The sequence below is a fragment of the Vanessa cardui genome, chromosome 19 (assembly GCF_905220365.1).
Source record: "Vanessa cardui chromosome 19, ilVanCard2.1, whole genome shotgun sequence".
Lineage (NCBI taxonomy): Eukaryota > Metazoa > Arthropoda > Insecta > Lepidoptera > Nymphalidae > Vanessa > Vanessa cardui.
The window spans coordinates 1,122,497-1,148,043 of record NC_061141.1 but is presented as its reverse complement, the minus strand read 5'-3'; the positions used below and the strand labels follow the sequence as shown (position 1 = coordinate 1,148,043).

The 25,547-nt window shown below is 33.4% G+C and overlaps 1 protein-coding gene across 1 annotated transcript in view; it reads right to left on the bottom strand.

Annotated features, from left to right (window-relative positions):
* The window catches only part of LOC124537892, a 414,407-nt gene that overhangs the window by 220,815 nt on the left and 168,045 nt on the right, over positions 1-25,547 (bottom strand). The window contains exon 3 of the mRNA XM_047114852.1: positions 1,913-1,949. The gene's annotated coding sequence lies outside the window, so the exon portion shown is untranslated. The remainder of the gene's footprint in view (positions 1-1,912; positions 1,950-25,547) is intronic.

Here is a 25,547-nt window from a genome sequence, read left to right as displayed (position 1 = left end):
CATGAACCATTGGGTTTGAACCCGCAACCTTCAATCATGCTGTACATGTTCTGACCACTGGGCTATCATTGTCTATATATTAGAGTAACTATTGGCAAATATAATAAACTCCTTGATTTAGTAATACCCTCTCTAATTGATCATTTCCCTGTCACTAATAATAAGTAAAGGTAACACAATTATTAAGTTAAGCTTCACACAAAGATTCGAACTTCTAACCCATGGATTAAGTTATTACTTAACTTTAACTTTCCTCAAAGGAAAACCCAAACTATAACAGATATACGAAGAGCTTGTGTTGAGGATTCGGAGATAAGTCACGCGTCTGTGAAAAGTCCGTTAGAGCATTCATCTTTTATAGATAAACACGAATACTTAATATTGTTTGTGTGACAGTTTGAAGGGTGACTGAGCCAGTGACATCTTGATTTATATGCTTTAAACCCTATTAAAGATGTAAATAATAGATAATTTTAAAGGCAATTTTTATGAGCAGTTGCGACCACTTACCATCAGGTCAAAATTTGGCAGTCAAAATATTTTTTTAATAAAACATTTATTATACAATTTGCAGGTAATGATATTTTTTTCAAACGTTTTCTATCTATTATAATATATCTGACTTTGAACAGACTTTTCACTAACAGCCTTCTTGGTTTAGTGCGTAGATAAGGCCGCAAGTCCCAATGATCCAAGTTCAAACCCCAGGAGGCCAATAAATGTTAATAAAAGTATAGGAATATGTCTGCCACGTTTCGAAAAGAATGTTTAACAGTTTATGTTGCGCTTGCCTAGTATGTATTCGATTTCTATGATAATCCATACTATACTTTTTATCAAGTCCTAAGAAAAAGTTGAACAAAAACCGATTGCACAATTTGCATTTGAACTGACTGACTTTCAAGTTTAGATTGGGAAAGTGAGTGTTGGGAAAGAGAGTCAGTGGATTTATACGTCCTCTGTGTGTCATTGCCGACGGATGTAGATTTAATGAGACAATGAGACAACATCACATACATTACTCTGATTCCAATGTAAGTAGCTAAAGCACTTGTGTTATGGAAAATCAGAAGTAACGACGGCACCACAAACACCCAGACCCAAGACAACATTGAAAATTAATGATAATCTACATCGACCCAGCCGGGTATCGAACCCAGGACCTCAAAGACCATCAAAACCGGTATACACACCACTCGACCACGGAGATCATCAGATGAGGCGCGTGGCATAGCATTTCACACAGTCCGACACCATCCTAAGCCGACGCGTCCCTTATCCCTGTCCCTTGAGACTGACCGTGTCCGAATTCAGTCAGGCCGACATCATTACATAAAGGTTTGTTTAGTTATTACTTTGATTATTGTATTAACTTAAGTTCATTGTAATTTTTTTTTTTCGAATTCAATAACTTTAACCCGCAAACTTCAGTCTCGTGAACAAGACATTCGTAGATAATGTCGAAATATCGAGCTCCGCCAAGTAAAAGAACTTGGTAAGTATCCCGTTTTAAATACTTGTAGCAACTATAAGTTGATTTCTACGAATTCATTAATATGATTTTGTCTAAGAATTTAAATTTGTCTTTCATAATATTATCTCTTCAAATTATTATTCAATACCAAAACTACTTTAGCCATATACATGAAAAGTATGTCAAATGTAGCATATTTCGCAGAAGGTTGTAGAATAATATTATAATATAATTATCTGTGCTCCAAAACGTGGAACTATTATTAAAACCTTTTAAATTTAGATTATTGATTGATTTTAATTAAAAACCACGTATTCTGTAATCAACTTTAGCTGAAAATTCATACATAAGGAAATAAAAAAACAGCCCACATTTGAACATGTTCTAGCAAATATTGCTTTCAAGATCGATGAAGTAGGGTAAACACATTGTACATACCCTTGTCAGCTGCAAACATTAATGTCGAACGTCCAATCTGAAAAAAAATTAAATTTGTTAAATTAATTCCAAATTAAGAACAATATTCCTACTAGTTTTAGACACAGGCTTCGCCGCGTGTAAAGGAGAGGGTCAGTCCTAGGTCTTCTTTATCGTATAGGTTTTAGATAATATGTGAAAGAGAAACCTTCGTGGTTGAGTAATGTGTAGACCGATTTTCATGGTTACGCCACTCCGAAATCTTTGGTTCGATTTCCGTTCGAGTCGAGTTCGAGTTTTCTATATTATCTTGGGTCTGGATGTTTGTGGTGCAGTCGTTACGTCTGATTTTCCATAACACAAGTGCTTTAGCTACTTACATACATTGGGATCAGAGTAATGTATGTTTTTTTTTATTTATTTATACAATTAGTTAGAAAGTACTTTATAAAATATTTACTACTGCTATTTTATAAAGTCTTCATGTTACAGAGTTGAATTAAATGTAAAGCTCCCACTGGCTTGGAAAGTGGATTTTACCGAGAAGGACCAACAAAAAACTCAGTAGTTAATCTTTTAAACCATCTTAATTAATTAGTGTCATTAAAGTACAATTATTTTATTATATATCCTGATTAGAAGTCAATAAATACTGAACCACGTTATTTTTATTCTTAATGTAATATTGATGTATTGAGTAATATGCCTTATTTACCATTTTGGATACAATATTTAAATTTTTTAATAGGCCAGTTGCTGGAAGTTCCCTTTATGTATTTCCTCCTCGGGAAGAGGTTATCTGGGTTTAATACTTACTACAAAACCTGCAATACTCTACTCTGTCCCTTCTAATAGTGATAGAATACCTGCCATCAGATGGTAAGTGGTCACCACTGCCCATATAAAATGGCGGTATTCGAAATATAGCATTACTTGACACGCCATTGTGACATGACATTATGAACTAGACATTCGTAGATAATGTCGAAATATTGAACTGCGACGGATAAAAATAAAAAAGACATGGTAAATATCCCGTAATAAATAACTTTAACAATAAAAATAGCCATGTTAATTTAAAATGTGATATGACATTATTAACTTGAAAAAAGCAACAACAATTATTTTTAAGAGAAATAATTCCTTCGCATTTTTATTTTCATTTGATTTTACTTTTCTACCTAAGCTATCTGTCACAAGATTTATTTGTGTACAAAACAATATTGAGTAACAAAATAATAAGAGATCCTTCAGCTTATTTTTGGATGACATCAATTAAATATATAAGGTAATTGGTTGTGAATCGCGTTTCAACCCCTCTGCTGTTTAATAAGAACAAACGGATCAGTGACATTTCTCTGCAAATACAGGTCATAGGGGTGAGGCTTTCGCGCAGCAAATTTATTTGTAACGCGCAATCAAGGTCGATGACGTATTTAATGTGTTTCTCATTATGTTTTGTAATATATTAGCCAAATTTCTAGTAAGGCTATTGGTAGTAATATTCATTATGTATTTAAATAATTTGTTTAAAAACAATCGACCCACTGAGTTCTTTCGTCGATTCTTCTCAGGTCAGGGGTGTTTTTTTTTCGAACCGGTGGTACTACTTATTTTGACCAGCAATAAGTAAGTGTACTTTAGTTTAATATATTTCTAATTGGAATCTAATCGATTCGATTTCAATTGGACTGTTATAATATTGAAAACTAACAACCCTTACAATTGAACTGGCATGCCAATGTCGGCTGGGTTATGTTGATATATTTATATTTAATAACGATCCGCTCTACAGACGTTTATATCTCGCTTCACAGCACAACAACAACAACCTGTTAATGTCCAACAGCTGGGCTAAGGCCTCCTCTCCCTTTGAGGAGAAGGTTTGGAACATATTCCACCACGCTTTTGAATTAAACACATGCATATTCAGCGGCTCGCCGGGGTATGAACCCTCAATCATCGGTTAAGATGCACGCGTTCTAACTACTCGGCTAATACAAAGAAAACTAAATTTAAAAAAAAATTAAAAGCCAAATGTCCGATTCCTATACAGATAATTAATTTACCAATATATTAGTTCCAACGCTTTAATAATACCTTTAGAAAATGAATAAAAGCTTTCTAGTTTTCTGTTAAGTTAATCAGTTCGACCTTTTGAGGTCAAATACAAACCGAAGTTAGCTGTCAGTTCCAGACTCGACAGGATTCGTTTCAGTCGAAAGAAAAATAACAATTTTATTTACAACGAATAGAATTTATCCTGCCGAAAATAAACGCACAATAAACGTTTTCGTATATGTTACTATTAATAAAAATAGAATTAGATGACTTTATTTTCTATTATTTTCTATTATAGCATTCTAAGTTTGGTTCTTTATTATTTTTAAACTGAATAGTTTAATAAAATATAAAAATTGTACACGGGAGGCGAAATGACCCAGTGGTTATAACGTGTGCATCTTAGCCGATGATTGCGGGTTCAAACCAAGGCAAGCAGCACTGAATATTCAAGTTCTTAATTTGTGTTTATAATTCATTTCGTGCTCGGCGGTGAGGTAAAACGTTGTGAGGAAACCTGCATCTGTCTGATTTCATAGAAATTCTACTATATGTATTCCACTAACCATACCAATGGTTTCCAAAGCGTGGTGGAATATGTTCCAAACCTTCTCACGGGGAGAGGAGGCCTTAGCCCAGCAGTGGGAAATTTACAGGTCGTTGTTGTATACTTTAGATTCAGACTATAACATTACCAAATGAATTGCAGTAAATTCATCAGGGTACAGAAATCGCAAGAGAAAACTATTAATAAATTTCCAGCAATCAACATAAATTGGGATTTAAAATAAAAGATAAAAGCATTTCAGTTGAAATTGAAAGTTGATTTTACTTTTGGGAATTGCAAGCAGGAAAAAAACGGATTAAGAGAAAAAAAACCTAATTGATTTTTATTTAATTAAACCTTTTTGTAAAAGCCTCCTTGGTTGTACAAATAATGTATAAGGACCTTCTTTGATTACTCTCTAAGATAGTACTTTGCCTTTTTATGGCGTTAGGCGGAAGGAATAGGTTACATTTTCATATAAATTAGCGCTATATCAACATTTAAATAATTTGTAGTAAAGCCAAAAATCGTAAGCAACACATACGTTTTTAAGTCGCATCGCAAAGAGTATGATGGATTATGCTCCAAATTTTGTTCCCAAGACTAAGTGATGAGGATTAGAGCAAAGGAGCCCTTACCATAAGAGGTAAGGTGTCTGTGTTACTCCAATTGCATACACTTTAAGCTTATCAACCGTTACCGTACCGTACCGTTGGGTAAAACGTGTTCTAGAGTGGAAACCGCGTCTCGGCTTAAGTAGTGTAGGACGTCCTCGGGTACGGTGGAGTGACGATTTACGCAAGGCGGCAGGCAGGAGCTGGATGCGAGTGGCCGGAGATCGATCACAGTGGCGTGCTATTGGAGAGGCCTACGTCTAAGCAGTAGACGAAAAAAGGCTGTTGATGATGAAGCCTATCAATGTGAAATTTCTTAGAAGTATTTGTCTGATCTTCGACGACTTAATCAATCGCTGATATCTTCCATGCACTCCATATTAATACATAATTATGTTCCTATTACAAAGGTTTTACTGAAAAGTTTAGAAGTCAAATCCGTTGATACCCAAAATCACAAAAACGGCTGAATCGATTACGGAAATAGTTACAAGGTCAAAAGCTTTTAGAACCGTTGGAAGTCGAGTTTCATGTATAGATATGTTGACACAAAGCCTTAAACAGAAGGCATCTAGCCCAACGCGGATGTAAGTGGAGGAAACTTTAGAAGAAATATTTGTCCATTGTAAAGAATGCAAAACGTCACTAATAATTATGACCTCATCGAAGGCAATATCTAGCAACTAATTACTTGGACTCTCCATTGTCATATACACATTGACTTTTGAGATTGACTGTCATATCAACTATGGAGATCCATTAACTTAAGCAAAAATGTACATTTAATACTATTGAAATATTATCATTTCGAGAAGTATTTGTCATAGTGATCAATTTGAATCGTAAGGTAATCTTGCGCCATATAGAAAGACCTTGGGCATGAAATTGATTACCTACCAACTTTCGTGGCAATCGGTCAAACAGTATCGCTGTCAATCTCGAACAGATCGTTACCATATCTATTTGTATCATATACGTGTTTGTGTGTATGTGTGAGTGTGTTCTTATTATTTAATGTGTACGAACGGAAATTCGTGTGAAGATACGGCATCAACGCCCTAATTCGTTCCTTTTCTGAATTTTCCTAAAGAGGTATAATTTTCGCAATAGAAGTGTTGTGTCGTAGCATGGTTGTGTTTTATGCCAGCAATGCCATTAGTAACATGCAAATGTACGGCAATTGCGAAAACGAGTGACTTTGTGGAAGCTAACAAGTCCAGTCCGATACACCAGAGCGGACTGGGTGTAATGTACATGTCAATCGTCTCGTGCAAAGCTATTATTATTAAAGATATTATATGTTACTTATTAATTAACTATTTAAATTCAACCAAAATACATAAAACCTACATATATAATCAAAACATTTTTCATTCAAGAAAGCTTGTACAAGCATTTTTGAATTGACATTTAACAACTATATTAACTATACTAAGTAAATTCTGCCGGGAAGAACCGGCAAGTATACATTTTATATATTTATGTACCTATGTGCTGATGAGGTCATATAATATATGTATGTTATGTTGTACAATATTGTATAGTAAGTAGAATATGGTGATTTGAACAAATTCAAAATTGTTACTTTCCCACGTCGATATACATTTTTAATATTTTCTTATATTTTAATCAATTATTAATAGAATAACTTTATCAAACAGAGTTGTATATTGAAAATGTGTTTTTGTATATTTTTAATATCCCTAATTAACTTTACAAACGTTGGATAACTTAGAAATAATTTAAAAATATTTCCATAGATACAATCCTAAATTAAAACTAAAAACTATATCAAACTAACTGAACCAGTGGTCTCTTGATGATATTCATAAGACGGAAACTTAAACTTTCTGAGAGAAGGTTCTATCATGAATAACAACCGTTGATTAATATTCCTTGTGCGTCTTGCCAAAAGTGTTATATGAATATGTTTCTGAATTTTGCATTTTGGAATGGAGATTTAGTTAGATCTTATTATAGTTTTAGTTTTGTGCCTCAATTGCTTAGAAGCTAGAATATACTCCTAGTTTATAATGACTCTTTATCTCAGTATGGACGTTGGAAGTGTTTCTAACTTGGAAGCTGAATGGTACACCTTTTAAGGACACGTTCATTATAATTGTTTTGTTTTATTATTGTTTTTTTTTGGAGAGTAAGTTAGTTTTTATTCTTTTAATAATTGTGTCTTTTCCTAATAAACATTTTTTTCTTTCATTATCGTACCAACAGTTAATAAAGCTATAGGCCTTGTGACTGAACTCAGGTCGTTTTTTATTTGTGGTACCATCGGACTATGAAGGTGAACGAATCAAGAATGTGCACACGAATACTTGATAATGGAGTCGTAACAAAAATTGCTCTTAAGAGTATCATCATATAAATAAATGTCTTATACGATCGTTTATCACTAATACTTACTTAAATGTAAAACTCGCTACCATCCAATGAAAATCAAAATCGAGTCAAACATCTATAATTGGTATTGTTATGTTCCAGTTTGAAAGGTGAGTGAGACAGTACAAATACAGGCTCAAAATACATAACATCTTAGTTACCAAGGTTGGTGGCGCATTGGCGATGAATGGCATTTTTAATATTATCATACAGTACTAATGTATGAGAGGTTGTATCCACTTAACATCAGAAGCACCATATGCTCGTCCGTCTATATTTTCAAAGAACAAATATAATATGTAAAAATTTCGTACATAAACAAGAACCTGTCGCAGTTTTATCATATAAATGAAAAGATAAATAAAAAAATGTCCGCCATAAATCACATTTACACATCTCGAGGTCCACGAATTCTATTCTCGTGAAAAATGTACCCATTAGTCACATAGGCGATTCTTGGGGTGATTTCGTATGCCGTATAAGTCCTCAGATAGAATCTACATAGAGAATTTTGATGAACGTGGATACTCTGGCTTGTAGCAAAAGTTTATAGGATCAATCGAAAATCAAAAATCAAAATATACTTTATTCAAGTAGGCTAGTAGGTTTTACTTTTAAATCATCATTAAACAACTATATTAAGAGAAGATACCATCGGTTCGGAAAGTAGATTCTACCGAGAAGAACCGTCAAGAAACTCAGTATTATCTCTTTTTCAACGTTTAAAAAATACAGTCATGTTAGCTGAATACGATTATATAATGTATTCAATAAAATATGTATAGGTGGAAAATTTCAAATAACGCTTCTCATATCCATATAAATCGTGTCACAAGTAAAAGAGATTATCTACCATGGGATCAGAGTAATATGAACTAAATAATAAGGAATTACCTACAAACATTCACAGGAAGAACATCTTCATTTTTTTCACTTACAACAACAGCCTGTAAATTCCCACTGCTGGGCTAAAGCCTCCTCTCCCTTAGAGGAGAAGGTTTTGGAACATATTCCACCACGCTGATCCAATGCGGGTTGCTGGAATACACATTTGGCAGAATTTCTATGAAATTTGGCACATGCAGGTTTCCTCACGACGTTTTTCTTCACCGCTGAGTACGAGATGAATTATAAAGACAAATTAACCACATGAATCAGCGGTGCTTGCCTGGGTTTGAACCCGCAATCATCGGTTCAGATGCACGCTTTCTAACCACTGGGCCATCTCAACTCAAAACAACTTTTTCACTTAATCGTCACCGAATTAGTAAATTTTAATGGCAAACATGTGTAATGAAGTCTATAAAAATATAAAAGAAGAATCTCGAAACTCACCTCAGAACTCGAGTGTAAACAGAATGTTACATACGACATTGAATATAATAATTATAACTTTTATTTAACGCGCGTATCAAAATGGCGTAACACTGTAAGTCGGCTGTTAACATTTTACGAGTGAGATGCGAAGATGAAACAAGAGCTTCTTAGTGATACTAGCACGCGCCTGCAGGAACGCCTACGTATAAGGAGAAGCTATCGGTGTTAGGTAATTTATTATTTTCTATCTACCTAACAAAAGTATATGCTGATTGATGAATAAGTCGTAGTTTTGCATTTATTTTCTTAATTAGGTATAAGATTTCTAAGGCTACTCGCATCCAGCCTGCCGCCCTGCGTATATCGTCACTCCACCGTGCCTGAGGACGTCCTACACTACGTTTGCCGAGACGCGGTCTCCACTCTAGAACACGTTTTCCCCAACGGTTGTCGGTTTTACGACAAATATGACCAGCCCACTGCCACTTCAGCTTACTAATCCGGTGGGCTATGTCGATGACTTTGGTTCTTTGACGGATCACCTAATTTCTTATGCGATACCTCAGAGAAACGCCGAGCCCTTTCTATACGCTGAGCGACTTTAAACTGGTGGACTAGCCTTGTCGTGAGTGTCCACGTTTCGGCTCTGTATGTCATGACGGGTAGGACGCACTGGTTGAAGACTTTCGTCTTAAGGCACTGTGGGATCGACGATGTAAAGATCAATATGAGTAAATAATTATTATCAATTGATCAAACATATAAATTTTATTATTCATTTTAGTTTTAAATTATTTAAATGACAATAGAAAAAAAAATAGCTTTGAATTTTTTTTTATTAGTTATGCAAGATCTGTATACAAAGCAGTCTTGTATACATCTTGTATATAAAGTTTTCGTTTTAGGAATGTCGAATAATTTAATTAACTTTTGCTTACGACCTTATTTCGTAAAAAGAAAACCTATAGATTATTTAGTGGTCAAGCTTATAATAGTGAATTGCCATTTGAAAAAGATAAAAAAAGACTATCGCTTTTGATGAAACTAAACGCTTTTGGTACAAAAAAAACTTCGAAACATTTTTCGTCGGCGTTTATATTTCAATTTTTTTTTATCTTGAACAATTTTAAACGAACGTGACATTTTTAAGAATGACTAATTTTAAAAATGGAGTTTTGTGTACGCTGTAGATTTTATGAGAGATTTTTTAAAACAGCTGTATAGTGGTCAATAGTGCTATATTTTATGTTTATTTATATATATCACTTGAGGTTTCTTCCACGTATTTAAACAGCTAGACAGATATTTAGGAATAAGCAAGCTAATCTTCTTGTTTACCTGACACATACATAGATGGGCGGAAGCAGTTGAGTGCAAGGGGAGGCATAAGCAGTCAAGAAAGCAAGCAAGAAATACAAATAGTTTTGAGATTGCCCTCTTTGCTTTCGTACATGTTAACAATTGTAATTTTTTTTATGGTATAGGTTGGCGGACGAGCATATGGGCCACCTGATGGTCAGTGGTCATCACCCATAAACAATGACGTTGTAAGAAATATTAACTATTCTTTACATCGTCAATGTGCCACTAACCTTGGGAACTAAGATGTTATGTCCCTTGTGCCCGTAGTTACACTGGCTCACTCACTCAAACCGGAACACAAAAATACTGAGTACTGTTATTTGGCGGAAGAATAACTGATGAATGGGTGGTACCTACCCAGACGGGCCTTCACGAAGCCCTACCACCAAGTAAATGTGATAATACTTTTTTCATTAATCTTTTAAGTAATAACTTCTTATGGGGTAGCTCCGTTACGTAACGCGTTACGGCGCCATTCTAGCTTCTCTTTCTCTCACGCATACGCTAGCGGTAATCTAGCATCTCCCTTCTCACTCTAACCCACAGCGCCAGCCATGTATCAACATATCATTCATATAATTTCGAGATGCTTAAGGTATCTTCTGCTTAAGGTAGCTTCTATTAGGCATCCCGAAACGCAATATATTTATTTAATTTATTTTTTAGTCAAATAGTAAATTTATATTATGTTATTTTGATTTGGTATTTAATTTTACCGAAGTTTAAATCAAGATGTAACAACAAGATGATAAAATATAGGTTTATGGTATTCATGCGAGACCGTTACTCATCACTAGTATACATATAAAAGCATTTTATAACCACCCAAAGAAACAGATAACAAGCTCCATCACCACAGATCTCGAGACGACTTCGCAGGAGTCTTGAGACGCAATTCTCGTCTCAAGATTTTTATAATTACACTTACACGCTCACCACAATAATATGCGTTTGAGTACAGACCTTACTGGTTACTGAACTTAAACTACTACTAACCCGCCCGGCTTCGCACGGGTGCAATGCTGATACTAAGTACACTACAGATTATTTTCTTGTATCTTTACTATATTGTCCATGTATACAAAAAAAAAATCAAAATAATCTTTATTCAAGTAGGCTTTTACAAGCACTTTTGAATCGTCATTTTACCATTAAGTGAAGCTACTACATACAAAAACCTTCCTCTCTAATCAATCTATCTATTAAAAAAAACGCATCAAAATCCGTTGCGTAATTTAAAAGATCCAAGCATACATAGGGACAGACAGCTGTAAGCGACTTTGTTTTATACTATGTATATATAAGCTACAATGAAATATTTTAGTCGTTAACTAGATGTATTGTTGGTATAAGTTTTTTGAGTTTTTATGTCAACAAATCTCAATAGAAGATTTTAAACAGCATATAAAATATATACTAACACAGTATATATCCAAAAAATATTAAAATGAATATTTCATTTAATGTACTAAAGAACAACGCTATGGTTGTATAAAAAAAGAGTAAAGCGTGCAAACAGACGTTGTCAGTTTACAATTAAATTAAATCAAAACAAAACCTGTCATATGGTTTGGAATTTTTAATAATCTGTTGAATAAACGCGAAGATTCGCGCGCCTCACAATTATTATAAAATTGCGTAATATTATTGCGTGTTCTGTCAGTATTTTTCGTTTCCTTCTTACATTGCTTATGTTTTTATTTTATTATCTACTTATTAAGGTTTTTGAATTAGCATACAATAACAACAACAGCTTGTAAATATGCCACAGCTAGGCTAAGGCCTCCTTTCCCTATTGAGGAGAAGTTATGGAACAAATGCCATAACGCTGTTCCAATGCGGGTTGATGCAATACTTATGTGGCTGATTTTTTATAAAATTAGACTCATGCAGGTTTCTCCATAATTTTTTCCTCCACCGTCGAACACGAGATGAATTAACTACATGAAATACAGCGGTGCTTGGGTTTGAACACGCAATCATCGGTTAATATGCACGCGTTCTAACCACTGGGCCATATCGGTCTATCTAAATACCACATTTATCAACATTTTTTCATTCGTATAACCTCTGTCTATAATACACCCATTGACAGCATTTATGATGTCTTATTAAATTCGTATTTTATACGAATGATTCCTCCGTAACTCATCGTTTCAATATCTTCAAGGATTTTTCGATATTACAGAAGATAAATAATATTATACCTGATATTTAATACTGAATCAATATTCAATAGAGCTATTCTGTGAGACAAATTCGAAACTCACCGCAGAAAATGATCATGAATTATGAAATATATCACTGGGTGTCAATATTGGTGATATACGATATAATTCTTACAAATATATTCAAAGGATTATTGTAAGTCGGTTTCAACAATTCACGAATATGATTCAATGATCTCATAGCAATAAATTTATGGCTATAAAGAAATTAAAAGTAGTTATATCACACTAATGAGCCGAGATGGCCCAGTGGTTAGAACGCGTGCATCTTAACCGATAATTTCGCGTACAAACCCAAGCAAGCACCGCTGATTCATGTGCTTAATTGGTCTTTATAATTCATGTCGTGCTCAGCGGTGAAGGAAAACATCGTGAGGAAACCTGCATGTGACAAATTTCATAGAAATTCTGCCACATGTGTATTCCACCAACCCGCATTGAAACAGCGTGGTGGAATATGTTCCAAACCTTTTCCTCAAAGGGAGAGGAGGCCTTTAGCCCAGCAGTGGGAATTTACAGGCTGTTGTTGTTGTGGTTGTTGCATATCAAACTAAAAGGCAAATATTTAATTTATGTCGAGGCAAATTTTAATTAATATTATATACCTATTAGCGTAAGCCGATTTTTGTCACAGTCTCAATTTTATTTACGAAATTATTACAATTTGCCAAAGAATTCATTTCAAAGAACGGAAAATAGTAACTGGCCGGTTAGAGAGCGATGCTATAACTATACAAATGTAATGAGTGATTTGCAGTTTACAATGAAATGAAAACAAAACCTGTAGTTTGTTTTAAAATGACTCAAAAAATCTTTTGAATAATCACGAAGTTTTACTACTTTTACTTGGTAGAGCTTTGTGCAAGCCCGCCTTGGTAGGTACCACCTACTCATCAGATATTCTACCGCTAAGCAACAGTACGCAGTATTGTTGTGCTCCGGTTTGAAGGGTGAGTGAGCCAGTGTAACTACCGGCACAACTGACATAGCATTTTAGTTCCCAAGGTTGATGGCGCATTGACGATGTAAGGATTAGTTAATATTTCTTACAGTGTCATTGTCTGTGGGTGATGGTGACCACTTTATTATCAGGTGGTCCAAATGCTAATAAAAAGTTCAAAGACCCACATTTTTATTGAAATACAATATTTACATAAAATATTTAGAATGTACGATTCATTAATAATATTCTCATAATATCCTAGGTTTAACGCATCACAAGCATGGGGCGCTCAAGTTATAACATGTCTTGTACAGTGGGCTCTCCCTCGAGAATCATGGTTATGGATTTTAGTCAGGAGGACAATCATTATTTAATGTTACGTCAAAATTTGTCACGTACAAACCGGATTTTGGCCGGCGTGTCAAAATGAAATATTTATAAGCCTTAATATCTTGAAGATCTCCCAATTGGGTTTGATTGTTCGTACAATCTGATAACGAAGTATTATATTATTCAATTATTACACTTATTTATTATGTTTGTCGAAATATAAGTATATAATAATATTGTCTAATAACTTACTTTATTAAAAACTAGCTATACCCGCCCGCTTCGCTGGACATTAGTCGCAGAAAAATATTTTTTAAATTTTACATTTTTTAATTAATTACTGATCATCGACAATGAACAAATAATCAAGAAACAAATCAAGAAACATGCGAGAGCTAGATCTAGTCAAATACTTAAAAAATATTTCATTTAATATTCGTCATCTATTTCATCTTCTTCAATGATGTTCTCGATAGGCTGCCTATTCATGACACATATAAACTTAATGTTGTCTTAAATTTTCGCGATTATTACACATTTAAATAAAACTAATTATAACGGATGAATCGCGTATATTAATTATTTTTCACTCGAGCACTTTGCAGTGTTCGTGGTCACGGGTAGACTAAGATGACATTTGTCTATTTGAAAAACAAAGGAAATATTATTAACAACTACCGCCAACGATTTCTCAATTGATATCTTGAGTAACGTTCCGGTTGCACGCAGAAGGCACTAACTGTAACTCGAAACGTCGGTATGTTTAAAAATAATTAATATACGCGATTCATCCGTTATAATTAGTTTTATTTAAACATATAAACTTATTTGTCAAGATCACATCTCCTTTTTGTTGAATCCGGAAACGTATGATTCATGAAAATGTTTTCGTTTGTGTAATTTCGGTGTAAAGATGGTGCGATGAAAATTTTAACTAAATTTCTATAGTCTGTAAAAGTTTGCATCACACCAACACGTTCTCTTTTGTCCGGTTCTATCAAATATCGATGTTATAACATTTACAACCTTGTCAATACTTTCGAACTTACGTCAAAGCATGCTGAGCGTGCATATGTTTTGGACTTCCACTTTTCGAAGATCTTTGTCCAATATCAGCAGCTACTTTATCATTCGATATTGTATCTCGTAAATAATTGTACTCTTTGGCTCGAAGTTTTTATTGGTTGTATCGAATGTAGTTTAATCGTTCGTTCTCGACCATAGCGTACATGTCAACATTGAATTGTTTAAACAGTTGCGACCCTTCAGAATATGGTTACATTGATTATCTCTAATCATTATACGATACGCATAAAAATCCATGCAACTCTTCGATGTCACAGAGCCTGTCGTTAGAGATTATTTGATACAGTCCGAGATGATATTCATCTTCTGCTAGCATAAACATAATCGGATAATCGTAATAATTGTCATACAATTAATGTGTTTCAGCGACACCTTGATTCATTTTGTGTCGCTTAGTGATAACAATACCTAGTTTTGTAATTTCTGTGCCGACAATTACAGCTGTGACTTCAGGAGCTATAGGAGCATTAAAACATGCTCTGCATTCAATATCGTTCTATCTGCATTGATAATTGCTTTGAATCATTTGTTGTTTCACCTTCTGGAGCCGTTTTAAAATCTTTAACTAAACAATTATTTTCATAAAGCATAGTCCTAAATTTAGCGATGATTTCTCGATTAGTTGTGGTACTGAACATGCATCGAAGATCAATCTTTTTCTACGTTGTTCATGAAATAAATGTCCAGAAACAAAAACTGTTGATTTGATTTAGATACTGGAAGAAGTGAACCAATCATATGATACATATAATACTTTAAACGTAGACGCGAAATTATTGTATTGTACAATATTTGTTGCTCCAAATGATGTCATTTGAAAGCATGAATTGTAATTTCTAATGTACTAAAGGAAATATTTAGACTCCTTAATAGTTCCCGTAACGTAGGTAAAAAGAGGTTCTGGTAGTTCAACCAGTTGTGGTAAATACATTTTGCCAGTGGAGTAGCACATACCAGCAGTTTATTTTAAACACCATAGCGTGACAATATGGGCATACTATATTCATTGAACCAATGATCACATCGGGATGCATCTTGTTATCATAACCTATATCGTAATTGAAGGCAGATTTATTGAGATTGGATCTAGATCTTGTCTTAGTCTATTTTAATCGTTGATCATCCAGTCATTGGGCTCACTCCTCAGGTTTTTCAGTATCTCTTGACGAAGATGCTTGTTCGAAGATCTGGAACTTGATCATTACGTTGACTCACTATTTTGGCAGCTCTCAAAGTAGAAATTCGGATTCTATTTGTTTCTAAACGTATTTCTTGTTGGTGTGCTGTTTCCGTAGCTCTTTTGGATGACGCTGCGCATATATTATTGATGTTCTGATCTTTTGTTTCTTTTGTAGTTGCTTTTTGGCTGTTTGTCTTACGTTTACATTTTATACTAAAGATTCATTGTTATTGGAGTTATGAGTATAATTACCAATTATGCTTATTGTTTACTTTCTTATAATAAAAACAGCTAATCACTTCTTCCCGTATATGTAATTTATAATTATTTTATTTTAAAATGACAATTATTATTGTTGTTATTATTTTATGCTTATTGACTTATGACGGAAATTAAGTTAGTTATTATGCGTTTTGAATAGATTTTCATTTTTGATTAGATTTTTTTATAGTTATCGGTTGATCGGTATAGAAGTGCATCGTGATACACATAAGGGCCACCTGTTGGTTATTTTTAATGATACTGATAAAATAATCACTTTATTCATGAAAATCGCTCGAACGGTACACCGAAATCTCTATATCGCAGCGCCACCTGGTGGCAAGTAACATCAATGGGGATAGCATAATCACTTTCTCCATACCAATTTTCATTTGGTACTCACGTGCGATATCTTTATTATTAGCGTATTTTATGTATAACTTTGGTGTTTCTATACCGATGTCTATACTTTTTTTATATTGTATATTTAATACTGTTAACTTTTAAATTTGGGGTTATTGAGAGTGTTATAAACGTGGGAATAGACAAATATAATCAGAAAGCTTCGAACTACTACGCTATTGGGAGTGACATGTGTTATTGTAAGCCAACCATAAAAGATAGACATATGCTGTCATGGGATATTTTTTATATAATTTTAAGAAGAACATTTTCGTCATACATGATTTCTGTCTATCTTTAACCATTAAGGTTGTACACGCGACGGAAGATTAAAATATGGAGTAACTTATCCCGTTTTCCCGACATTTTTCTACACTGCTCTGCTCCTATAGACTGTAGCGTGATGAAAAGTATACTATAACCAGCTCAGGAGTATGAACAATAATTGTACCAAGTTTCGTTAAAATCCGTCGAGTAGTTTTTGTTTCTATTACGGTTATACGGACAGACAGACAGACAGACAAAAATTTTACTAATTGCATTTTTGGTATCAGTATCGACCCCTGATCACCCCCTGATAGTTATTTTGGAAAAATATTTCATGTACAGAATTGACATCCCTACAGATTTATTATAAGTATAGATATGTTAATTGTTATATTTTAAACTAGAGGGCATTAGTAGTAGATTAAATCGCGCTATCGTTATGTATTTTTGAAATAATATAGGTCATATGAATGTTTTAAAAAATGCCTATACGCTCGAGGTATAATCTCTCATTTCCCCTGGCTTTGTAGTACTGAGACAAATATAATAAATAATATTATTAGATACTTTTATTTCGATACTTATATGTATGTGTTCGTGTATTAAATGTCGATATTTTTAACTAATATAAAATCTTATACATGCATTGAAGTATGAGTGTGGTTTTATTAATGACTTCACATATCACTACATAATATAAAATAAAGTCGCTTTATCTGTCCCTATATCCCTGTTTTAAAAGATAGAGTGATTCGATAGGAATATTTTTGTATATAATACATGGACAGTATAGTAAACAAACACTGATAATTTTAGAAGTTTGTAATGTGATGTCGTAAATAAACAAATTCTGTAGTATATTTAGTATCAGTATTGTACCCGTGCGAAACCAGGGTGGGTCGTGGGTACATTACTGATGATTGCGGGTTCAAACCCAGGCAAGCAACGCTGAATTTTCATATGCTTAATTTGTGTTTGTAATTCATCTCGTTATCGGTGGTGAAAAGATCTCGAGAAAACCTGCATGTGTCTAATTTCAACGAAATTGTGTCACACGTGAATCCATCAACGGGCATTGGAGTAGCGTAGTGGAATATGTTCCTAACTTAGCCCAGCAATGGGAAATTGCCATGCTACATGTCATATTTAATATCAGGCAATGTCGTTAAAATCTGCTAATAATAGAATACTTTTTATTATTATTGAACATTTATTTATGCTAAAATAAAAAGCTGTGTTTTCCTCGAATAGAACGTTTAAGGAAAATTCACAAAAACCCGTCGTAGCTAATCAGTGTCGGATTATCTCGTGGACACTTTAATGGACAGAGTGTATTTGAAAACGTATTACCGAGAATTGTATTCTGTATATATAATGTATAAAGGGATAAATACAGCTTCAAAAACCCATACAACTATAAGAATTATAAATCTGGTATATAAGTGTCTTGCTGGTTCATATCTAAGTGGTAGGCTTACATTTAATACAATTCTGATATTTTAAAAAGCACTTAATTGTTTAAACTATATTTTATTACTTAATTCCGTCTGAAAAAAATTAAGGCTAAGTTGGAAAAACCGATTTTATTTCTACCTATGTAGAATAGTGTCCGCAACTTTGTGCGAATTTGAATTTAACAAAAATTTAAGACTTATGACGTTTTCATCATCAGAACTGGACTAAATTAAAATGGGACCACACGGGAAGCATTAGCCTTCAAACAAAAAAAAATATCAAAATCGGTCCACCCAGTTTAACAACAACAACAACATAACGTAACACCCTATTATCATCTATCTGCTTGTGAGACCCCTTCAAAATCGTTACAATCGTTCTAGATTTTAGACGGAACAAACCGATATACAGACAAACAAAAATTGTAAATATGTTATTTTGGTATATGTGCCCTGTATATACACATGCATTTAGTTAGTATTACAAACGACATCTGGATTGAAACTAGATACGTAACAAGTTAAAGCCAAAAACCTGACGACTACTGATAATAATTCATCCTCATTAATCTGTACGTTATACCACAAAAAATACCGTCCTCAGGGACACGAGGGCCCTAAATCAATACAACTTTTGGATACTTAACACTTTCTGGGACAGTGAACGCCTTTTAACAATTAATTACATAGTCCCTGAAAGTATATAGATGTTTTGTGATAATAAAATACAGAGCAAGAATTTAAGTAAAATTAAAGAAAGAATGTATAGTTTTTGTTTGTATCAATAGATGTCGTGGTTTATTTTGTTTAATTTTCTGAATCACGCTATCATTTGTCAATGGTAATAATATTAGATTAGCAATACAATTCGGCTACGGGTGACGTCATCACATGGACACATCACAGCGGGATCCGTCGCCGAGGCTCTATTGTTCAGAGGCGTAACCTCACCATAGTATTGCCAACCGTGCTAATCGTATATTTTATAATTACGAATTAAATCGTACGATTTAATTCGTAATTATAAATTATACGATAGATGAATCGAAATCGTACACGAAATAGACGATCTTTTCAAAATCTATAGGTACTTTTCATAATCTTATTTAGACCACTCTAATGACATACACAGCATATGAGTATGGCTTAATACGATATTTTCTATATGATATGATCTTCCAAAAAATGGCAACACTGCTTCACCCAGATCAGACACCAAGGTGGACCACCCACCTAGTGACCCTTCTGTAGTTGCAGACGGCCTCGCTATGACTATAGGTGGCCATCGTCCCGAGCAGCGATGGGCCTGTGTGGACATTTCTCTGTATGTATATAAACAAATGGTGTTTTATCCATAAAGCATACATTAGATTTTAAATAAACATGGTTATTTTTATTTCTAAAGGTATTAATTTCGGATTACCTCGTTTTACGCAGCAAACGTACGAGAAAGGAGGTAGTCCGATATGGGCACTTCTAACATTATCAACATCTACCCGCAAACTTCAGTCTCGTGAACAAGACATTCGTAGATAATGTACAAAAATAAAAAACATGGTAAATATCCCGAAATTAATACCTTTAGTAATGCATATATTTTTTGAAAAAGATATACTAAAACAAAAACAAGCAATACTATATATATTAGGACATAATATTTGATTCATTCATTGATTCCTCTAAAACGACCTACTAAAGGAATAAAATTTGCGAGTGTCTGTTTTCCATTTCCTGGCTGGATCTCAGTGTTAACTCTAAGCGACAGAGTCCAGGCCAGCTAAGCCAAAAAATATTTCGCTATCGGTATCAATTTAACGCATTATATTTTAATAAAAAGCTGTTTCCGCGACTTCGCGTTTGAATTTAACAAAGAGATTATTGTTCAGTTCGCAGCTTTGACTATAACTTATTGATTCTGTACTAAGAAGTCTAGTCTAGTCTGTTTAGTAGTAGTTGGTAGGAGGCATCTAACGTGACGTTTTCATTAATAATACAAATAAGTTATTCCTTATTACATCAGCTATTTACCAGTAAAGGACCTGTCAAAATCGGTCCAGCCATTACAAACAGTTATAAGCAGACACTCCACTTTCATAATTGAATGAAAATTGTCACTACTCATAGACTTTAAAAATATATGATATATCAACATATAACCATCGTGTTGTGACGTTGTGACGTTTCTTGTGCTTGTCAAATTCAAAATCAAAATCAAAATCAAAATAAACTTTATTCAAGTAGGCTTTTATAAGCACTTTTGAATCGTCATTTTACAATTAAGTGAAGCTACCACCGGTTCGGAAAGTAGATTCTACCGAGAAGAACCGGCAAGAAACTCAGTAGTTACTCTTTTTTAACATTTAAAAAATACAGCGTCATGTTAATTAAATACAATTATTTCAATTAATGTATCCTGCTTGGAAGTCAACAGGTATTAACTCCACGCTTTTTTATCATCTACAAAATCTTGTATCGAATAGTATGCTTTTTCTACCAATGTATTTTTAACAAACGATTTGAATTTACTAAACGGCAAAGTTAAAAATTTCTGCGGAATTTTATTATAGTAATGGATACCTTGCCCCAAGAAGGATCCATTGACTTTGCGGAGTCGGAAACTTGGCGTTATAACTTTATCCTTACTTCTAGTGCATATACAATGATTATCACTGATTATAATTGGCTCAGTAATCCTTTAAACAGGAACACATAACATTTGCCAGCCCTCAACCACCACCATTCAGTCTTACAAAGAGTCCACACAAATTAAAACATATTTAAAAATAGTTGACAGAAAATATGCAGCAAACTCAAACATCATACACATGTTAATAAACACAAAAATAAATAAACCTTTTAAAATCAAACGCTAAACTAAATATTTAATTTACTTGACAGCTAGTTACGTTAAAGCTTTAATAACGGTTTAAGCATATCGCTTAAAAAAGCATAAACCTTTGAACTATTTTAATTTGCATCAAGTAATGATACCCACAGAATATCTTTCTGTATAAAGTTTGTAGTGTACATAAAGCACCGGTCTGACCCGAGAGTTGAAACCTTCAACACGGCTCATAAAAATAAATAAGATAAAACAGAGCTCATCCAACTTAAAGGTACGGCTAGAACTGAAGCTGTAAGCGATAGATATAATATAAAATGCTTTTTATACTAAGTAATATTTAAATTTAGAACTCCTCCAGGTATTATTTTTAAAGGTTTAGGTTTATAGACATTTATTCTCAAAAAGACAAAAGTCGCTTACATGAGAATACACAGAAAAAGTAAGGTAACATTTGTGCTCATCTTAAAATAACTAGCCATTCAACGCATTAGTTTGTTATTGTTCAAATAATCATTTTAAATAACAATAATAATACAATATCAAATTATACTATTATTATTATTCAAAATGATTGTGCTTTAATGTAATTAGCCAATTTGGTCTTAAATGCGTTGAATGACTTTACATTTTTTATGTGAGCAGGAATTTTATTATAAAGTTGTGCTCCTTCATATGTAAGGGTTTTTTTTACTGTGTGCTGTTCTAGTTTTAGGTAAAACAAGGAAGCTAGCTCGTCGGGTGCTACGTTTAATATGTTCCTTTACTTTGGTAAATTTTATATTAGTGTGGATAGTTTTGTCAAGAATTTTTCTGATCAAGATACATGTACTATATGTATAGAGCTGTCGGATATTCATTATTTTGGTTTCATTATAAATTTTTGTAGTAGATATTTGAAAGGGATATCGAAACAGAATTTTTATTACTTTATTTTGTGCTATTTGTAAGTTGTCTAGTCTTGTTTTAGTGGCACTTCCCCAAACTTCAATGAGATATAGTAAGTGGGGTTTGACTAGAGTGTTATAGATGGTATAACGCAGCTCACGCGGAATACATCGGGCTAGGTTTCGTATTGAGCCAGTAATTGATGTTAGTTTTTTTCTTATATGTTCTATTTGAGAATTCCAGGTTAAATTACGATTATTAAATTATTTAAAGACTTGTAGTAACTTTTAACACCAGTAAAACTTGTAGAACATGATTTACAATCTGTATGGAGGGGGCTTTATAACAGTAACTCGAGTTATTAAATATTATCTATTGCTATTATTTACTTAGATGAAATATTTTTTATGATATAGTTAGGCGTAAGAGTAAATAAGCCTGATAATAAGAAGTCATCACCAGCTTAGACTTTAGCTCTGTGAGTAATAACCATTCCACACGTCGTAAATGCGCACCAATTTTGTGAACTTACTCAGTCTGCAAACAGGAACACAACAATACTGATACTTATTAATACTCATTGAAGAAAGTAAACAGACCAATAGTCAAAGTAATAAAATTCCGCAGACATTTTTAACTTTACCGTTTCGTAAATACAAATTGTTTAATAAAAAAAAAACATTGTTAAAAAATGTATATTATTCGATACGAGATTTTATACATGATAAAAAAGCGTGGAGTTAAAATCTGTTGACTTCAAGCAGGATATATTAATTTAAATAATTGTATTTAAATAACTTGACTTTGTATTTTTTAAATGTTGAAAAAGAGTAACTACTGAGTTTCTTGTCGGTTATTCTCGGTAGAATCTACTTTCCGAACCGGTGGTAGCTTCACTTAATTGTAAAATGACGATTCAAAAGTCCTTGTAAAAGCCTGCTAGAATAAAGTTCATTTTGATTTTGATTTTTGAGACAATCACTGGTTTTATAATTAACTTAGACTGAGTAATGTGACAAAATTACATTTAAAATTCAAGTGCTTATTAATGTCATTAATACGAATATCAATTACCTATATTATATCAAATATTCATATATCGTTCAGTAATTACATTCGATATATTTATATAATATTTTGATAAATAGAAACTCTCTAAAAAGTCTTTTAACACAAAAGCGTTCCATAAAAATATATCTACGAAAAAGGCTGCGCGAATAGGTCCCTGTAGGAATAGCATTATTCTGAATTCGCTGAAATCGTTCTGAAACAGATTCGATAACGTTGTAATCTGAAATCCACCAGTTGCTTTTTGAATCTCGTAATATATAAAGATTTATAAACTTTTTTTATTACAACAAAATATATTTACACTAAAATTTAGCTTGATTTTTTTTAAAATACCGGTGGTAGCTTCACTTAATTGATTTGATCAAAAGTGCTTGTAAAAGCATACTTGAATAAAGTTTATTTTGATTGTTTTGAAATAAAGAATATTGGTAACTTCCAAAATTAATTGAGTAATTTTTAAAATGAATTCTCCTGTATACTCCTCCTTTTAAGCTGATCACTTCTGTTATCAAAACATAACTCCAAGTGGTCAGGATCATTCCTGCGTGTTTAACTTCGCTAAAGTAAAAAAGTAACGTAAAGTAACAGCCTGTAAATTTCCCACTGCTGAGATAAGGCCTCCTCTTCCATTAAGGAGAGGGTTTGGAACGTATTCCACCACGCTGTTCCAATGCGGGTTGGTGTAATGCACATGTGGCAGAATTTGGATGAAATTAGACACATGCAGGTTTCCTCACGATGTTTTCCTTCACCGCCGAGCATGAGATGTATTGTAAATATAATTAAGCACATATATATAGTGGTGCTTGCCTGGGTTTGAACCCGCAATCATCGGTTAAGATGGACGCGTTCTAACCACTGGGCCATCTCAGCTCTCAACTTCGCTAGGTGGCCCGTAAATAATTGCGCTATCGACGATTGAAAACTGCTATCACTTGATTTTTTTATGAGATAAGACTGATGCTTAGTGGTCACCAACAATAATAGACACCGGCGCTGTAAGAAATATTAACCATTCCTTACATCGCCAGTGCCCCATAATTTTTCTCATATACCTTTAGTTACAAGGGTGAATACCCTTGAAAACAAAACATCATAAGACTGAGGGTAAGTGACTCGCACAAAGTTGTACACCAAGTATACGACTCTACTGATTTTATAAAAACTTTTTCATACTATTCCAAACGTGTTATACAATTTATGAGTCTAATCTAAAACAAAAAAAAATGACGTGACATAAATAAATAAAAATACATGTTTAATATAAATAAATTATAAATATTGGACAATATCACATACATTACTCTGATCCCAATGTAATTAGAAAATCCGAAGTAACGATGACCAATCACCCAGACACAAGACAATATAGGAAACTAATGAACTTTTCTACATCGACTCGACCGGGAATCGACCCAGGGACCTCGGAGTGGTGTACCCATGAAAACCGGTACGCACTACTCGTATACAGAATGATTAAAAATAAAATTTATTATGAATTAAATTCATCGCTTCAAAGTTATCGCTCGCTCACTATTATAACCTCAACCTATTATAGCAACTAAATTATATAATACCTTCAAAATTTACTTTCATTCTCGGTAAGATTTTTTTACGTGAGTTTAACTGGGTCATCGTGTAATACCTAGGCGTGAGTTGGATATTATTTCGTTCTCTGCAACGGATGCGATATTAAAACATCGCGGTATGTTTTAAAATTCCTTTTTCAAGCTTCGTTTGCATAAGTTAAGTATTTATGGTCGTATGTGAGCGTTTTACCGCATAATCGTAATAACCTATATTTAAATGTTAATTGCTTAATACGTTATTTTTTTTAAATATAGGATGGGCATATGAGGCATTTATTGTAAACACTGCCAACTGACGCCAATGTACTACCAACCTTGGTCATTTGGTATTTTGCTTTATAAATTCATAATGGAGGCACATATGGGCCTCGATAGTGATCAGAATAAGTCAAACATATTGGATAAGAAATATACGAGTAAAGCATTATTTACAACGCCAATGCGCCACCAACTTTGGGAATTAAGATGTTTTATCCCAAATGCCTACAGTTACACTGGATTACTGAACCGAAACAAAACAAAACTCTTACTTACTAATAAATAGTCACTAAATAAAGCGAACTGCTAATCACTGTTTTTATAATTAACTTAGCGTTAGTAATGTGTCATAATTATAACATTAAATAATTAAAATGTTCAACCATTTTTTATATCTATTATCAAACCTCCACAGACCGAACGTACAATTAAATTAATTGGCATTTTTATGCACGATTAAATCTATAGTAAAAACAATAACAATTTCATCCAAACGTTTATGAACGGGATATTTATGTTATTTTATATAAGATATATTGTATATATAGGTCTCAAGCCTTTT